At 38.8% G+C, this 17,500-nt stretch overlaps 1 protein-coding gene across 2 annotated transcripts in view; it reads right to left on the bottom strand.

Moving 5' to 3' along the window:
• RAB6B (RAB6B, member RAS oncogene family) overlaps positions 1 to 17,500 on the bottom strand; it is a 1,686,561-nt gene that overhangs the window by 1,140,254 nt on the left and 528,807 nt on the right. The window lies entirely within an intron of this gene.

Below are 17,500 nucleotides of genomic sequence, written 5' to 3'. Positions count from 1 at the left end.
GCTATGAAGTCTGTCATTAAAACACATTTCTGATTGCTGTACTATTTTCTTTGAATCTGTAACTGTAAGGCAAACATCTCCCAGTTTCTCACATGTACATCATGGCTAGAACCTTTCCTGCTAGAAACATCTCTCAATCTCTTAGCACAAAATCAGAGAAAAGTAAAAATAAATAATAGGGACAAAGTCCACAGTCAGAGATAGATTTTAATTTTTAAATACTAGTAGAAGTCATCATATATATTTAAAAACTTGCTTGCTAGAATAACAGGTTTCTGAAGGCTATGAAGTCTGTAGTTATTTAATGACTGCACACCTCTACAATTTGCCAGAAAAATGTGAAAGCCACAAAACAAATGCACTAAAATAGAAGGCAATGGCAAAGTCAGGGGCATTGTATAAAATGAAAGGCAGTTATTATCAGCAATTATTCAGTGACAGGGACAGCAGCCAGCATGTAATAAAAAAAAAGTTGCTCATAAAATTCCAAAAGGTTTAAGATAGTAAATGCATACATACCACCAGTAAATAAAAAAAACACTCTCTGTCCTGTCAGGCTCAGCTAGCTCAGTCACAGTCACTCACTGTCTGTCCACGATCGTCTGAATGAACATGTAATTGAACTCCGTTCTGTAATGCAAACCAAGCAACTACAGTGCTTAGAGTGCTATTGACTGTTGCTCGCTCTTTATTCCAGCACTCAAAGAAGTGCGGGAAGAGAGCGAGAATCAATCAGAAGCCATCCATGTTAGTGACATCATGTACGTGACTGCAGGCGTGGCAGTCCAAACCCCTTACACAAAACTGCAGTTACAAGCCGCTTAGACTTCTGGGCATCACACTGATGCCTTTTCTCCTTAATTTGGACTGTTTTTACAACAATCCAGATTTACAGAAACTGCTTTTTTTTTTGTTTTTTTTTTAAACCAGGAACTCGCTGAGCATGCGCAGTTCAAGTTCCGGGACTTCAGCGAGACAGCTGGACTTGCAGCTAAGGCTAAGCAGCCACAGTCAGCAGTGTATACTACTGTATACAGTAGCATACAACTTTATTTTTTTTTATTTTTTTTTTTCACAGTCAGTTCACAGCTGGAGGGGCTGCAGTCCTGCAGTCCGATGGCACAAGCCACCTCTGACATAATGCGTAACTGTAACTTATGAAACAACTAAGTGACGCTAACTTTAAATGCATGCATTAATTTCTCCACACAAACATGTTTTTGATGGCACATAAGGACATTTGTTGTAAGGTCTTCCATTATGATTGACTGATTTCCTCACCCAGTGAATGGGTAATTGTTCAGTTAGAAATAACTGAAACTGCAAGCACCTGTAAAACAAAATCATGTAAAAAACTGTTTTGTGGAGGAGTTAGCCCTCACAACACCTCCACAGTGGAGAATTTTTACTCACATCAGAATGGAGAAACATCCTGCAAGGGTTAACATAGAAACTATATGAACTGTGATCTCACAGTCACAGTATTAGAACAAGAAATATAGTTGGGGAAGAGTGTGTCTGTGGAATCAGGAATGGAAAAATAATAGTAGAATAGATGCATTGTGATCACATATGTCAGAATCACAATTATCTGATATTTTTTCTGTAATAATATCTGTAAAGCATAATGTTAGCAATTATGTAAATTTGTCAAAAAACACAATGGATAATTGAATCAGCAAATAAGTTTTAGTACTTTTGATTTTATAGCAAGAGATTTCAGAACAAACCGCTCAACTCAGTGCTTGCATTAAACAGAATTAGTAACATGATTAGTTATAAACAACTTGCCAAAAATTATTGCATTTCATTTAAAAAGCATTACATTTCTTATAAGTAACGTATGAATACAGTTTTTATTGCATTAATTTTCATTAAGCTTTAACATATTTTTTTACATATTTTTGATCATGTTTTGTGCTATTTATAGGAAATGTAATGTTTTTGATGATTCACACACTTATCCCACTCCCTGCATGCAAGCACATACATACACATATACAGTCAAACTACAAGTCAGATCAATAATAGTTTAAATGCAATCAGCCTGCAGCAGTGATCAGTCACTATCATGAACAAACTGCGTCCCCACCCCAAAAGTTAGCCACTTTATGACTGTGTATAGCTTTGATGTTTGGTCCATTGATCAAACTGAAAAAAATGCAGGCCACAATGATTTATTCAACTTTTTGCTCTCAGACACATGCACTGCCCCTGTCTAACAAGCCAAACTAATAATCATGTAACAGTAATCAACATATGTAATTTTTCATGGCTTTCTATGCAGTCTGTCTCTCACTACCTCGCAAACAAGGGTGTAGCCAGGCATACTCCTTGTACTCTGCAGAGCACATTTTTTTCTGATCATCATTTAGAAACATTGTGAGTTTATCAAGTGATATTATGTCTATAACATTCTAAACCAATACTAATGCCTCTAACAATATGTATGCAGCTCACTAAAAAGAGGATTGCAGATCTAAAAATAATCTTTCTAAATAGTTTTTGAATGAGCAGATGAAATGTTACATGCATTAAGTGCTAGGGGGTAACAGCCTGAGTGATCTGATGATTTTCTTTTAAATGCCAGGTTGGTTGGGGGTATCAATAAGCATCTTTGAGTACAAAATGGAATTCACCGTCGACGCCCCAGCTCACAAAGGTAGCTTTGTAACCACAAATGCTTCTGATTTATGGCTGTAATAGTATTGAAAGAATATACCAGCCAAAGTACGGTAATTCAACATTCAATAGCTCTCTCTGCAAGCCATATAAACAATTGCATTACAGTGATCAATTGATTGCCATTTCTTTTCACACACATTCTGCCTTTCCATCCGCCACCCCAAAAATAACAGCAGTATGACCGTATATATATCACACTCTTAATGAAATGGTAGTGTTGGCTCCTTTGCCAGAAGCAGCATTTACTCTTCAACAGACAAACACACATGCACAGCAGACAGTTAATACAAAAAATAATGCAAAAATAGATTTAAAAGCTTATTGTCAAAGGCAGTGTGCTCTGCTAATATTACCAACAGACTTATCTGGAGTCCTGATGGTATTTATTTTATGCCTGAAGATCAGAAGATGTTCTCCCTTGATTAGCTAACCATGGACTGTATTAATGACCTTGTATTGAGCATCATGAGCTCCCACATATGAGTAGTATTTCCATTTGATCTTTTTAATAGTTTAGGGCAATTCATTAACTCATCAATAATTGCATTATACAAAAGAAGTAATCATCCATAAATTTTCTTAGGATTAAATGTAATTTTTATATCATAGTTTTCATGATTTTAAAATTTAAAAAAGTTAATTGTCCCTGCTGCTAAAATAATTCAGAAACCAATGCTAAGGAGGTAACTTAGATTTTCTACGAGGTGCTATGTCTCAGCTGCCTAGATTAATGAACTCCATGCACTGCATATTGATGGGGAAGATAGTCTTTTTCACTTAATTCAACTGATCTTGTCAAAGACATCTTTGATTAAATGAGATTTGGATAACTAAATGATTTTCCCAATTTAATCTCTACACTTTTACCCAGTAACACCGTGTTGTGTTTATAAAGTGGATTAATATTCAAAGCTTGTTTATTACTTACTTCACAGATGGTATTTTTCCAGCGAATGTAAGATTTAGATTTTAGGACGGTTTGACAAACGTCTTTAATAAACAAGTATAAGCACAAGAAACACATTAAAAATAAGTTTTCCAAAAGAAAGTACTCTCCACTGAATCTTTACCCCTCAAACCAGGAAATACACCCTCACATTGCATTGAACTCCAAGCTCACCATTTGAATTGCCAAGACTTGCAATACAAGAGCTGGAATGTGGAAACCAAATGATTGATAATTGGGTCTTACATCTATTAAGTCCAATATTGTCTTTTCTTGAAGTGTTCCCTTTACTTGGAGGTATGGCAATCTGAAAGTTAATATATATTAGTTCATTGGATGAGGGTTGGTGGAAAAAGTGATGTTCAATATTCACTTTCCTGCATTTTTAGTATTTTTTTTTGGCATTTTGGAAATTAGCATTGTGAGTTTTAGCATATTAATAGTAAGCCAGCTTGCCACATCACTGAGACAAAGAAAATGACTGCAGTTAGATTTGTCTCTGATTTTGATAAAACAGTTTTTTACATCAGGCTGTTCAAATACAGCTGCAAAAATGCATTTTTGTATGAATGAGTTCATGTAGTTACAAGGGATTTTCCACAGTCAAGTGACAAATCATAAATCACAGGATTTCAGAATGCAATTGTTTAATTGATTATAGGAAAGGAGCAACTTTAAGGACTACATCAATCACACTTCTGCTGGAAATTTTCTGTCAGTTTTCTTCAAGTTTGCACTTTTTTTAAATATGAACTTCAAAAGCAGTCGTAGTATTCATTCACCAGTTACTGCCACAGATGACCATAACTAGAGGCTTCCTGTAATTTGTTTGTTTTATCTTATTCTTGCTCTGTATAATAATGTAAAGAATCACTGTGTGATATATACAAGAACACTATAAGCACTTGAGTCCCAAGTGCTTATAAAACATTGTCTTGAAGCCAGGGACTCAAGTGCTTTGTAGCTCATGAGCTGCTGTTCATGCTCAAACTCAAATATGAGTTTGGGTGATCAGCTTTGGGGGAGGGAGTGGTAGGGGGATTTTAGGGTTAGAGAGAGGGAGGAAAATTTGGGGGTTAAGGAGCTGGAAGGGAGTTTTACTGTTAGGGGTCGGAAAGGAGTTATAAGTTTATGGAGCAGCAGTGGAGTTTTAGGGTTAGGGAGTGATCTGGGAATTTAGGGTTAGGGAGGGGGTTGCAGTTTTAGGTGTTGGGATCAATCAGGGGCTATAGGTTAGGGAGGGAAGGGGAGTAGAGGATTAGGGTAAGGGAGCAAGGATTTGATTTGGGAACTGTGTGGGAATTTGAGGGTTAGCGTTTAGGTTCTGTCAGGGCTATATAGTCTTATAGGATCAGGGGTTGGGGGCTAAGAAGAACTGGGAGAGAGGGCTACTGGGAGTTTGATCCCTTGTTTTTTCAAGCAAGTAGTAGTAAGCAAGTGTGTTGCAAGCTACTTAGCACATGAACATCTGTAGTAGATCCAATATATACATTTAATACATCTTTGCAACATCACAAGAATTGCTAAGTATGTAAGGCCAATATTCCTCACTGTGAGCCTTTTCCTCTCATTATTTTACAGAAACCGGATAATCATTTAAGACATCAAGCACACTCCACAACCTCTTTGTACAACAATCATGGACAAAGCCAAAAAATAATGAGGGGAAAAGGCCCACAGTGAGGAATATTGGCCTTACATACTTAGAAATTTGTTATAGTAGCAGGTTTTGTATTGGTGCACACTTTTCTGAAGTATACAAAGTCAGAAACTCCAATGTCTGAAATTATGTAGTAAATGCAATCCTCAATAATTTGAAGTAGAGACCAAAATTAGGAAGCAAAATCAGGGATAGCTGAGAGTTATGACATCAAGCAAGGTAGAGTAAACAGTATGTTAATGACTTGTTTACTACAAAACTGAGAATTGTCTTCGTATTAAATATTTTCTTTTTCAGTACTGTGAAATCATTAGCATTATGTTTAAAAGTATACAACTAGGGATAGCAATGTTTTTCTTCACAACTATATAGAATCCCAACATACAGTTGTAAATTATGCATTCCTTCTATAATGAATATTTTGAAACTGATGAGGGAGGAACAGTCATCACAAAACAACATAAGCTCATAATCATAAAACAGGTTTTAACATGTTTTTCATTATTTTAGTGAAGCATTTTTTAACAGTTTCTGAGCAATTTATATGCAGAATAATAGTAACAGTTGGTACAATGACTATACTGGGAAGGAAGTAAATTGCTTAGCAAAGTTATTGTTATTTAATCCCATTAAATTCTAATAAAGTACAGACATGCACAGTTAATAACAAGAACATCAATGAATGTGTTGATTCACTGGACAAGTATAAATACAAAAATGATTATCACTGTCATTAATTTCAGTAGCTGATGATGTCTCACAAATTACATTCCATCTTAAATCATAAATATTTAAAAGAAAAATGTGTCCTCATTTCAAAATAATGCAGGTATAATAGTCACATCACAGTTATGCAAATGTATTGGGAATGGGCCCCAGCAATGATCGCTCATGTCTAACATTTAGAGCTGTTCTAACAAGTTCTTGTTTAGGCTTTTTTTCCTCTTTTAAGAATGAAAAATTCTCCAAATTTGTAATTATGTGCACTAGCATGAAATATCATCATCTATCTAATTCTTCTGGCAGGCAAGTGATTCAGTCAAACATTTGCTCAAGTAACATGATATAAAGCATGACTTCTGTGTCACTGCAGTATTTGACTTTACAGCGCTTAAAAATATTAAGCAACCTGTTTTGCATAAAATTGTTTTCTTCATCATATTACAGCTTCGGTAGCAAGTAAATGTTAGGATTTGTTTTATATCTTTGCTGCTAAGATATGAATCAGCATCACTTCATAGTCAGTATGGACATAGGAGTCACATGGCTGCTCAAGTCATTTCTCTGAATTAATTCTGATGCAGTCCAATTCCTTGTGTATGGAATTGTTTGAAAATAACACATTTCAGACACTTGTGTCTGCATAAAGACACACACACACACACACACACACACACACACACACACACACACACACACCCGCCTCCCTCTTTAATTATATAAGCAACTCTAAAGACACTGTAACTTAAACCTAAAAAGCGCAGATTATTTTTTGTTCTTTCAGTCATTTGATCATATGTACATCTGGGAAGTTCTCTGCTTGTGAAATTAGATTGGGGCACTCACCTCTCCTAAGTAGATTCTCTAGTGCATTTGACAATGTGTGCAAAGCTAAACATACTGAAACTCATGCTGCAATATATATATCTATATGGATTTCCTTCACAAGCTCAAAGTTTCAGAACTTCGAACTGCAAATGGTCGAGACCATGAGATTGAAGTTTTGTAACTTCTAACATTTTGAATGGAGATTGCTGTACAGCATGGGATGGGAAATTTACCGTTTTCCACACTGTAGTGTGATTTTGGAGTTGGTATATTTATTTAGCAGGGGGTGTAGGAGTGCAGGGGGCTTTCCCCCTGCAAAAACGTAAACATTTTTTTTCTGTTTTTATTACAATTTTGAAGTTTCAAAAGTTCGATCTTATGGTCTCGACCATTTGCAGTTCGAAGTTCTGAAACTTTGAGCTTGTAAGGTAGATCAATATATATATATATATATATATATATATATATATATATATATATATATATATATATATATATATATATATATATATATATGTATATATATATATATATATATATATATATATAATATATACACACACACACACACACACACACACACACACACACACACACACACACACACACACACACACACATATATATATATATTTAATTTATGCATTTGTCAGGATAGTAGCCATATATAAATGTATAACAAAAACATGCTTCTGTATTTAGGATGTACATTTCTAATGTACATTTCACGTGTGCCATCAACACATTTGTCCATATCCTATGCACATCATAAACTCTTCAACCTTTTAGAATTCTTAGATGAAACCCCTATATCAAACACAGTTAAAGTAAACACAGAACATTGAAATAATAAAAGTATTCCCCCACTCCAACTGATCCTATAAATGATGAATCTTGATATATATTTATTTACTACATACAGTGAAAAAGCAAAAATTAAAACAGAACTGTTTTTGATCGAGTACAAAACAGCATTACTGTAAAAATGGGCCTGATATTACATAACAATTACTCCAAAATAATAAACTGTAAAAGCTAACAAATCCTAAAAAGGGCCTTACTACACTATTAAAATAACACCAAAAACTTACCAGATACCTTTAAAATGTTAATAGACAATTAACAACTACAGTAAAAAAAACAAGCATGAGACAACCCATTCCTAATAAGCCATGAGAACCATGTAAAATAGGGTGGCAACATGGCAGACTTGCTCCTAGAATGACTTGTCTATACAAAATTGTCTATAAGTAGAAGCTCACATTTGTGACATCATTTTTAAATAGTATTTCTCCATCCTGGACATCTCTCCAGTCCCTGCAGTCTGTGCTTGCCAGTAAGTGTTTTCTGCTTCACTGTATTTCTTAAATAAGGAATTTATTGTTGAAAATGAAGTTGTCTGCTATTTTCTGATTATTGTTGAACCTTTAAGTGTCTGTGTACTCGCAAGCTGCTTTCTTCACTCGTTAGTACAGACACTAAATCCTGTCTGCGTCTCAGAATAAGTTTGCTAAAGCTGCCTTAGCATATGGTATAGAATAAATATGTGTTTTTTTTGCATTTATACAGAAGGGAAACACTTAATCTAGCTACCACTAGGACAGAGTTAATCGTCCTGTATTTCTCAGCTAAGGTTATTGTTTACATGAACTATAAAGGTCTATAGCATGGTTTCAGCTATATTTTAGAACTGTATTTTCTACATGTGTTGTTATGAATGAGGAATAGATATTTTGTCTTTACTGCAGTGAACTTGTTTTTTTCCATGATAACTAAGAAAGGGATGCACATGTGAATGAACTAGCGTGTTGATATGTCCAGCATTTGTTAGTGTTGGCCTGAATAACCATTTATAAGAGATTGCCTTAACCACTTGCCCTGTTGTTCTTCCCTATATTGTATTAGCTGCTGGTAGTGTGTTTTCCAGGTTTTACCAAGGCATAACTCCATTCTTTTCACCACTGTTTTAGCAAGGCATACCTCACTCTTTTCACCACTGAAAATAGTGCCTGTCTAACCTACTCTATCCAACACTCGCACCAATACCCAGTTCTCTATCTATCCTCCCATTTACCTTATAAAGTGTAGTGTCGCTGTCTCATACTGTACCTTTTCTCTCTTCACAGCCAGGATATTTACCCCTAAGAAAATTGACTGCCCTTCTTGCTCAGCTGTACTCAAAGTCCTGAGACTTCTCTCATGTGATTAATTGTACCATCCCACCCTGCAGTCTACAAGGATGTCCAATTTCCAAAGTACAAGAAGAGTAGGTTTAAATACTTGATCATTGTTAGCAAGAACTGCTCTGCTGAATTACTCCTGATATTTCAATTATTGGCTACCACACTGCATGGACTAGCCGTGCTCCCAGCATATATTTTCTTTCCCTTTCAGCTTTTAGGCATTTGCTGCTAGGGCATGCGCTTCCCCATTTTGACCACTAGATGGTAGAATATACTAAGCTACCTAACTCCCAATGGACTACCCAATTTGTACAAATTAAAGTTAAAAGATTAAGGAATCTATATACATACAGCTGCTCGTTTTACCAAAAGTGTGTATCCATAATAAGCTAGCGCAAGCTGAAAAGTCTGTCCCCTAAAGAATTTGTGTCCACCATTCAATCAGGCTGTTATTTTAGTCAAGAAAAAATATTAGATCAAACTGACCTGGAAAATTAAGAAAAGTGTTGCTCCTGATTGTTTTTATTTACAACACGGGACTCCTGAAGCTCAGAAGGTCCCCACTCCGCTCCCCTACCCTACCCCAATTCCCACCAACCCCCATTTCAATTAGATTTATACCCATAAACCACTCCCATCTATTACCACACCCACCTCCCACCAACCTATCCAGTCCATCATAGTCAACTACCCAATTAGCCCTCTAATTACTCCACTATAAACCTAATTACAGGACCTATTGACACTCCACCTACTCTTCCTCTCTAACTAGTCTACCATTAACCACCATACTAAAGCTATACTACTCCACCAACTCTACAAACTCTCCCAAAGAAAATAAGTTATGTCTCCACTACCACACATCTCAAATCTACAACTCCTACTATATTCTATATCTATATCTACCCTACTACTACTATCAACCATAACCAACTATCAAGTCTAGGTTTAACATAACCTAACCATTCCAAAGCAATCTACATCCCTAAACTATATACCTGCCTGTACTTACTTTCACCTAGCCCCATACTTCTATCAATCCACCCCTATACACTATTTCTCACATAAATTACTCCCACCAAGTAGTCAATCCCACACTACATTAAAGCATAAGAAAATTATCAGCAACTTAACAGACTCTGCTTATACCTACAATCTGAATAATACGCTGCTCCATAAGCAGAAAAATTCACTCCTCATTATTAATCTCAACATAAGAAGTATCCTGAACAAAGTTCATGACCTCCATGCTCTATTAACCTTATACAAACCAGAAATTGTCATACTAACTGAGACCTGGCTAAATCCAGAAATCCACAATAATGAAATTACAGCACCAGCGTATAACATCATTTGTACAGAGTAGGAAAAAGGGGAGGAGGGTATCCATACTATATAAAAATCACCTCATCCTCAAACAACTCGACATTACAACCCCAGACCTCAAAAATGTGGAACTCACCCTTGCCAAATTAAAATTGAACCCCCCCAAAAATATCAATATTATAGGCTGCTATATTCCTCCAGGAAACAATATCACCATCATGGAAAACTTACTAGAATGGATTTCACCCTCCCTTCCCCAAGAAAATATCATACTAGGTGACTACAATATATATTGGCTCAACTGCTCAAGTCAAAACACACTCTCCCACATTAACCTTCATGGATTAACCCAAGTTATCACACCCCCCACTAGAATTGACAAAAGAACCAAGCATCAGTTCACACTGGACTGGATACTTGTATCCCATCCATCCTTCATATCCCTAACTGGATGTCTGCCTGACACCCTCAGCGATCACCAACCAACATACCTAATGAGAAGTAAAACACTGCTAATGACCCAGGTAACAGTATGTGAGATTAGAAATAAAAAATCAATTTAACCATAACAACTTTAACAGGTGCCTAAAAAGCTGTAACTGGAACCCTTGAAAGAGTTAGTACTAGATGAAGCAGTCTCATACTTTAATACAACTTTCATAAATATACTTAACCACCATGCCCACCCCAGAACCACCAGAATTAAAACTAAATATGCCCCCTGGCTAATTAAAGACACCAGAGTATTCCTCAAAAACAGGAACAAAGCTTGGACACAATTTCACAAGAGTAAAACCCAAATAGACAAACAAACCTACCTTGAACTATGCAACAAGGCCAAAAAGCTTATTAAAACAGACAAAATCTCCTACTACCAAAATATTCAAAATAAACATGCAAATAACCCCCAAAAATTCTGGGCAGCAATCAGCTATGTTTTACAACCAGGGAAAACTTCTTCCCCCACACCCAAAACAGAAACAACCACGACAATATCCCCATCCAATTCAACAAATACTTTACAGAAACAATCCAAGCCCTAGCAAATAATCAAATTAACTCTAATCACCCCATCCCAGCAAACATATCTACACCATCTGAAACAAAAGATAACAGCACCCACTTTAACTTTCATTGAGTATCGATCAAAACCATACAAAAACTTCTCCAAAAGGTCAAATCTACCACCAGGGACTTTTTGTTGCACAAGGCTTGTAGTTCTGAGATGTTTCGACCAGGAAAACAGTTTTCTATATAGCAAATATTAAGTCTGCTGTGGAAGTACATTCAAAAGGAGCCTAGGTTAAAGCTTGCAACATAATGGTGATGTTTCATGAGGGTGCTGGGTCTCTAATGGGAGGTTTCAACAGAAAAGTACCTTTGAGGAAAGCTTTTGAGATTTTAAGAGATGCTATCAACATATCATTGCTTCCAACACGAAAACTGGAAATTGCAGCTAATTGTACCTTAATAGTTGCAAAACCGAAGCATTTGTCAAAGTGGTCAGATAAAAACTCAAGTATGGAATGAACTAGTGCTGAAAAGGGGTCCAGACCTTTGGAATAGATCCAAATTGAAAATCTTTCTCATTTACTATGGTAGACTTTCCTAGTTGACTTTTTTGTGAAGTGGATATAATATTGTATTGTGGGGGGATGCCTGGCATCTCTTGCTATAGTTAAAACTGGAGGAACACATGCAGTAAGTTTAATGGACTTTTGATCCAGAGGAGGCAATCCAGACAGGTGAGTTATTAGATCTGGATAATGATCCAACATCCATGGACAATGTACTTGAAAAAGCCATAGATAGGGGAACCATGTCTGATGAGGCAAAAAAGGGGCAATGAGCTTCACTCTTGCCTTGCACTGTCTTGCTTTCTGTATGAATTTGTTCATTAGGGGTAGAGGGGGAAAGCATATAGGAGTACCTGGTGCCAGTTGGGGACCAGAGCATTCCTCAGTGACTGTCCCACTGGAGAGAGCACAGCAAATTACATGCTGCATTTGTTGTTTCGATAGGAAGCAAAGAGGTCACAGCAAAGTTAGCTCCAGTGACTGAAAATTGTTTGTGTCACTGTCCGATTGAGGGGCCAACTGCTAGGCATCAGTACTGTCCCGCTCAATTTATCTGTGTGTACAGTGGAGGACCCAGGGCTGTGCATTGCTATCAGAAAATGTCATAAATACATCTCTCACTGCCATACTCTCATGGCTTCTCAACATAGGAGATATGATCATGTTCCTTTCTGTTTGTTGATGCACCATACAACAGTCATGTTGTCTGTCTGTATGAACATCACACCCTTGGGAGTAGGTCCTGAAGTGCTTGCAGTACTAGGTGGACCACTATCAGCTCCAAGACATTGATGTGAAGGTTGACCTTTGTTGTTGATCATGTACTTTGGACAATCTTCTCTTCAAAATGTCCCCTCTACCCAAGAAGGGATGTGCCCATGGCCACTGGTCACTGTCACAACTGGAAAAGCCATTTGAAATGGATGACCCTCAGTCACAGATGGGGATGTTATTCCCCAAGCAATGTGTTGCTTTGCAGACTTGTGTTAGTTGAATTTTTGCATGCAGAGGGAGAATGGATTGACAATCATACTGTTAAGGTCCATTGCAGTACTCTCATGAAATATCTTGCTAATGGAGTCATTAAAATCGAGAATGCTATGAGACCAAAGAGACATAAGATTAACCTCTTTGGTAGTAGTGGGTGATGTACAACATGAAGAGCTGTTAGAAGAAGTGACTAGACCCTGGAATGGGGGAGTCTGACTATTTTAAGTTTGGTGTTAGATGGCATCTTATCAATTCTATACTCTGAGCTGGAGTCAGTTGACATTTTGTCAGGTTTATGGAGATTCTTAAATTTAGAAGCAGCTGGAGTACTTGGTCCCCATGAGTGAGTAGGAAATGCTCAGCGGAGGCAGTAAGGAGTCAGTCATTGAGATACAGGAAGACTTGGATCCCCAGTAGATGCAAGTGCACAGCTACTACTGCCATGGTCTTGGTGAACTCCCTGGGGGCTATGGCTAGACCAAATGGCAGCACTCTGAATTGGCTCCCAATCATTTGCTGACAGGCTCAAATCACTATCACACTACTCGGTATTGTAGAGATTCCTCAGGGGTGATCAGTGTCTTGCCTACAAAGCAATCTCGGACCCTGCCCTACTAGAGGTGCTCCATATCCATAAGTCTAACTCCTCATGCACTACCCGCTCAAAAGGCCTGAATCTAATATGCAACGTCAACAAAATATGCTGCAGAGAAAGGTTTGCCTCACAGAGGCTGCCCCATCTCTGGAAAAGACTTCCCATACACGTCAAATAGAGCACCTCACTGACCCTCTTCAAGTACAACCTTGATGAGTGGATGGGAAACCACAAATTTCTCCCAGGGGTTACACCTGTGTCCCTCATTGACAGGGGCAAGAGGTGCTGACTTGAGGTTTCTTTTTGGGGATAAACTCTTGGCTAGGCTTGTAAAGACCCCAGGGCCATTAGCCTAGTAATCTACTATGATCCTATGATCCTATAAAAGGAAAATCTCCTGAAGTGTTTCGCTATTTTGATGTGATAGTAGGCATCTGGGAGATCTGCGGTGGTGCAGCAGTTAGCATTGCTGCCTCACAGCAAGAGGTTCTCTAGTTCGATCCTTGGCTGAGGTACCTTCTGTGCGGATGCATGTCCTCCCTGTAGATGTGTGGGTTTTCTCCGGGTGCTCTGGTTTCCTCCCACATCCCAAAGACATGCTGTAGGTGGATTGGATACTCTAATTTGGCCCTAGGTGTGAATGTGTGCGTATTTGTGCCTTCCGTGGAAGGTTTGGCGCTGGGATGGCAACTCAACACCGTAAAACTCCAGTGCCAATCGTGAGCGGACAGGTGACCCCTAAACGGAAAGAAGCTGGAAGAAGAAGAAGAAGAAGAAGTATGCATCCTGGAATCTACAGAACACATCCAATCATCTTTACTCAGAAAAGGCAAAATGGACTGAACTGTGACCATCCAGAATTTTTTCTGTTTTATGACCTGGTTTAGTTGGCTTAGATACAAAATGGGTCTTAGGTTTCCAGTTTTCTTGGTACTAAAAAGAATGTGGAATAGACTCCAGATTCTAACTGATCATGGTGGACCAGTTGGATTACTTTTTTCCTAGCAGCTTTAAAATCTCTATGGCTGCTAAGTCCCACTGAATGGGTGGAACATTAGGGCCTCTCTTCATTTTTTTCCTGGGGTCAGAGGGAAAGGAGAACTGAATAGCCTCTGGATATTATTCTTAGCACCCACGAATTTGATGTTATCTTCTATCAGGCTTGAGGGTGCAAAGAAAGATGTCCCCTGACTGCCTCTAGAGGGCAGCGGTCAGGCAACTGTTCAGGAGTGCTGAAAGGTTTTCATGGAAAATGAACCATGAGTACCTTGATTCTGCAGTTTGCCTCTGGTTCTTGGGTGTTGTCTGTTAAAACTGCTTCCCCCCTCTGCTATAGGGAGTTCTATCACCTTGGGGTCATAGAAAGATCTCTGTGATTTGTGGATCTCTGGTTCCTAGAGAATGTTTTTGTGGGGTGGCAAAGCTTACTCCCACTGCACAGAAAGTCTTGCCAGTTTGTTGACTCCTGGTGAGCGTATCCTTGACTTTAGGTGTAAACAAAGTGGAAACTACTTAAGGGGCATTAATGAAGGATGATGTAAAGCCTTCCGCAGAGTCACATAGTTGCATACAGGCATGCCGGTGCATGGTGATGCTAGTGCCTGCTGCACTGGCCATAACATGAGTTACATTAGAGAGCAGATGCATAGCCACATTAGAGAAAGATTGAAGGGTTGAAAGCCGTGTGTCCACTGTATTCTGAACATCCGCTAGCAGCACCCTGAGAGAGATTTGGTGAACTCTTTAGTCAAGTATCTCTAGAACACTGTTAAATGTGCTAGATAGTTCAGCAAAAGCTGCTAATACATAGGTCTGCTTCCCAAACCTGTCCATCACTCTAGAGTCCCTGTTGGAGGATGAATAGATGAGCTTTCTTCAGATAGCTCCTTCTTTGTGGCTACTACCACCACCATAGCATCTACTGGTGGATCCTTACTCCAGTGCTTCCAATCCATTCGTGCTGATAAGATTCTCAACCACATCAAGGTCCTTCCACACCAGCTGATACATAAGACAATAAGAGGGTCACTGGTTGATACCACCCAGGAAAATGTTGGCACAGCACCAAAAGCTTCCATCAATGCTGATTCATCTGGTGAAGGTTTTTTGGATGACCAACCCGATCTCATCTTCAGAGAGGGGGTGAGGGGAGCCCTTTCCTTCATCCAAGTCAGTATCTTCAGTGAAAGACTCTGGTGAAGAGGCTAGATGCTTCCTTTTGCACGTCCATTTTCTTGGAACACTTTCTGTGGCAGCATTAGAAGGCTCAGAATTGGATGAGGATCTAATGGAGCAAACTTCCTCAAAAGCCATTAGTACTTACTGTCTCTGTTGGATAGGATGAAGAGGGGAAGGCATAGCCTGTAGATGGGGTTTGGGTTTAATCAAACTGGTTAAAGCCACCTTGTCTTTGGTTATTTTCCAAAACCTTTTCAAAAGCCTTAAAAGCCAAGGCAGCCACCAGGATTGAAGACTCCCTCTGATCTGAAGAAAAGAGAGATATCTTGGCACCAATGAGCTCTGGCCCAAAGATGACCTGAGATCCATGCTATCCAGGGTCAAAGCACTGAGGGAGAGAGACAGCTACAAAAATCTCGGTGTTGATTCACAGCACTGGACCTTGGCACAAAGCTTCAGCTCTGAGTCTCATCTCGGTCCAAAGGCAATGAAGTTGAGAGAGAGAGAGAGAGAGAGAGAGAGAGAGAGAAGGATATAGTCAGTGTTGAAGACGTATGCAGCTCCAACACCAGAAAAGGTCCTCCAGTTCCAATAATCCCAAATGTAAAGGATGAGTCAGTATGGATTCTTGTTAGGGAGGGTAAGCTGGCCACCACTCGGTACCTTCATAGGAAATGGTATCAAGATAACCCCAAGCTGAATATGTGTTCTCAAAATCTTCCTCATCATCCTATCAGTGTTGAGTTCTTTGAAATTCTAGATGAGCAAGTAGATGATGTTACAGAAGATGGTAGTGAATAACTCCTTTTTTTTTAAAGTTGGTGATGGCAGTCTGTAAATGACTGATCCCAACCATTAGGCTGGTGTGGGGAGATGAAGATCAGACCCAAGTCCATGTAGGTTCTGACCTTCTGGGGACCTGTGCATCTGGGCCATCCCAAGTTGTCTGTTCCAGAGACCTTTGCTTTGAAGAACCTACTCAGCCTGATGGACTTCTTTGAGACGGTCACTAAAGCAATGGATGAGGGCAAAATCATTCACACTGCCTACCTTGAGCTGGCCAAGGCATTTGACACAATACCCCACTCAGGCATTGTTGACAAACTCAAGAGGTTAGGTACAAACCCATATGTCACCCGTTGGATAGCCAACTGGCTACACAGACAGGACCCGGGAAGTTAGAATTGGGGATTCCACCTCTGCAAAGAAGCCAGTCACAAGTGGAGTCCCTCAGGAATCAGTCCTTGGACTGCTTCTTTTTGGTATTTACTTCTCAGGTGTCAAGGCCAATGTCAGTGGTCCCTGGCTGACTAAATTTGCAGATGACTGCAAATTAGGAGCTGTCACTGAATCTCACACTGACACAAATGTTCTCCAGGAGGGGCTGACACAGACAATCAACTGGTATCAGAGCCATGGACTAAAACTAAATGCCAAGAAATGCATAATAGTATCCTTTGGGATGTCATCCATCCCTGGTAACTATCATATTGTGAATACAGCCCGTAGAGTTGACCCAGTAGTCAGGGACTTAGGGACACACATAGATGTAATACAGCCTTTGACCATCACGTGTCTACGGTGATGAGGAAATCATTCTATGTTTCGCAACTTATAAACAAAGTTATAGCATCTAATTCCAAGGAAGTCATTGTTCCACAGCATTCAGCATTCATCAGACTTATTATTGAGTACAATGCGTCCACAAAGGTTTCTCATTAAAAGAATACAGGGCATAAGTAAAATGTCCTATGCAGACTGCCTCAAGGTTCTATCCCTGTATTCTGTCTCCTATGGGCTTTTGAGGGGAGA

The sequence above is a fragment of the Protopterus annectens genome, chromosome 4.part1 (genome assembly GCF_019279795.1).
Source record: "Protopterus annectens isolate FY-2018-M chromosome 4.part1, PAN1.0, whole genome shotgun sequence".
Classification (NCBI taxonomy): domain Eukaryota; kingdom Metazoa; phylum Chordata; order Ceratodontiformes; family Protopteridae; genus Protopterus; species Protopterus annectens.
The sequence above is the reverse complement of the archived record's forward strand: the minus strand, read 5'-3'. Positions and strand labels throughout refer to the sequence as shown.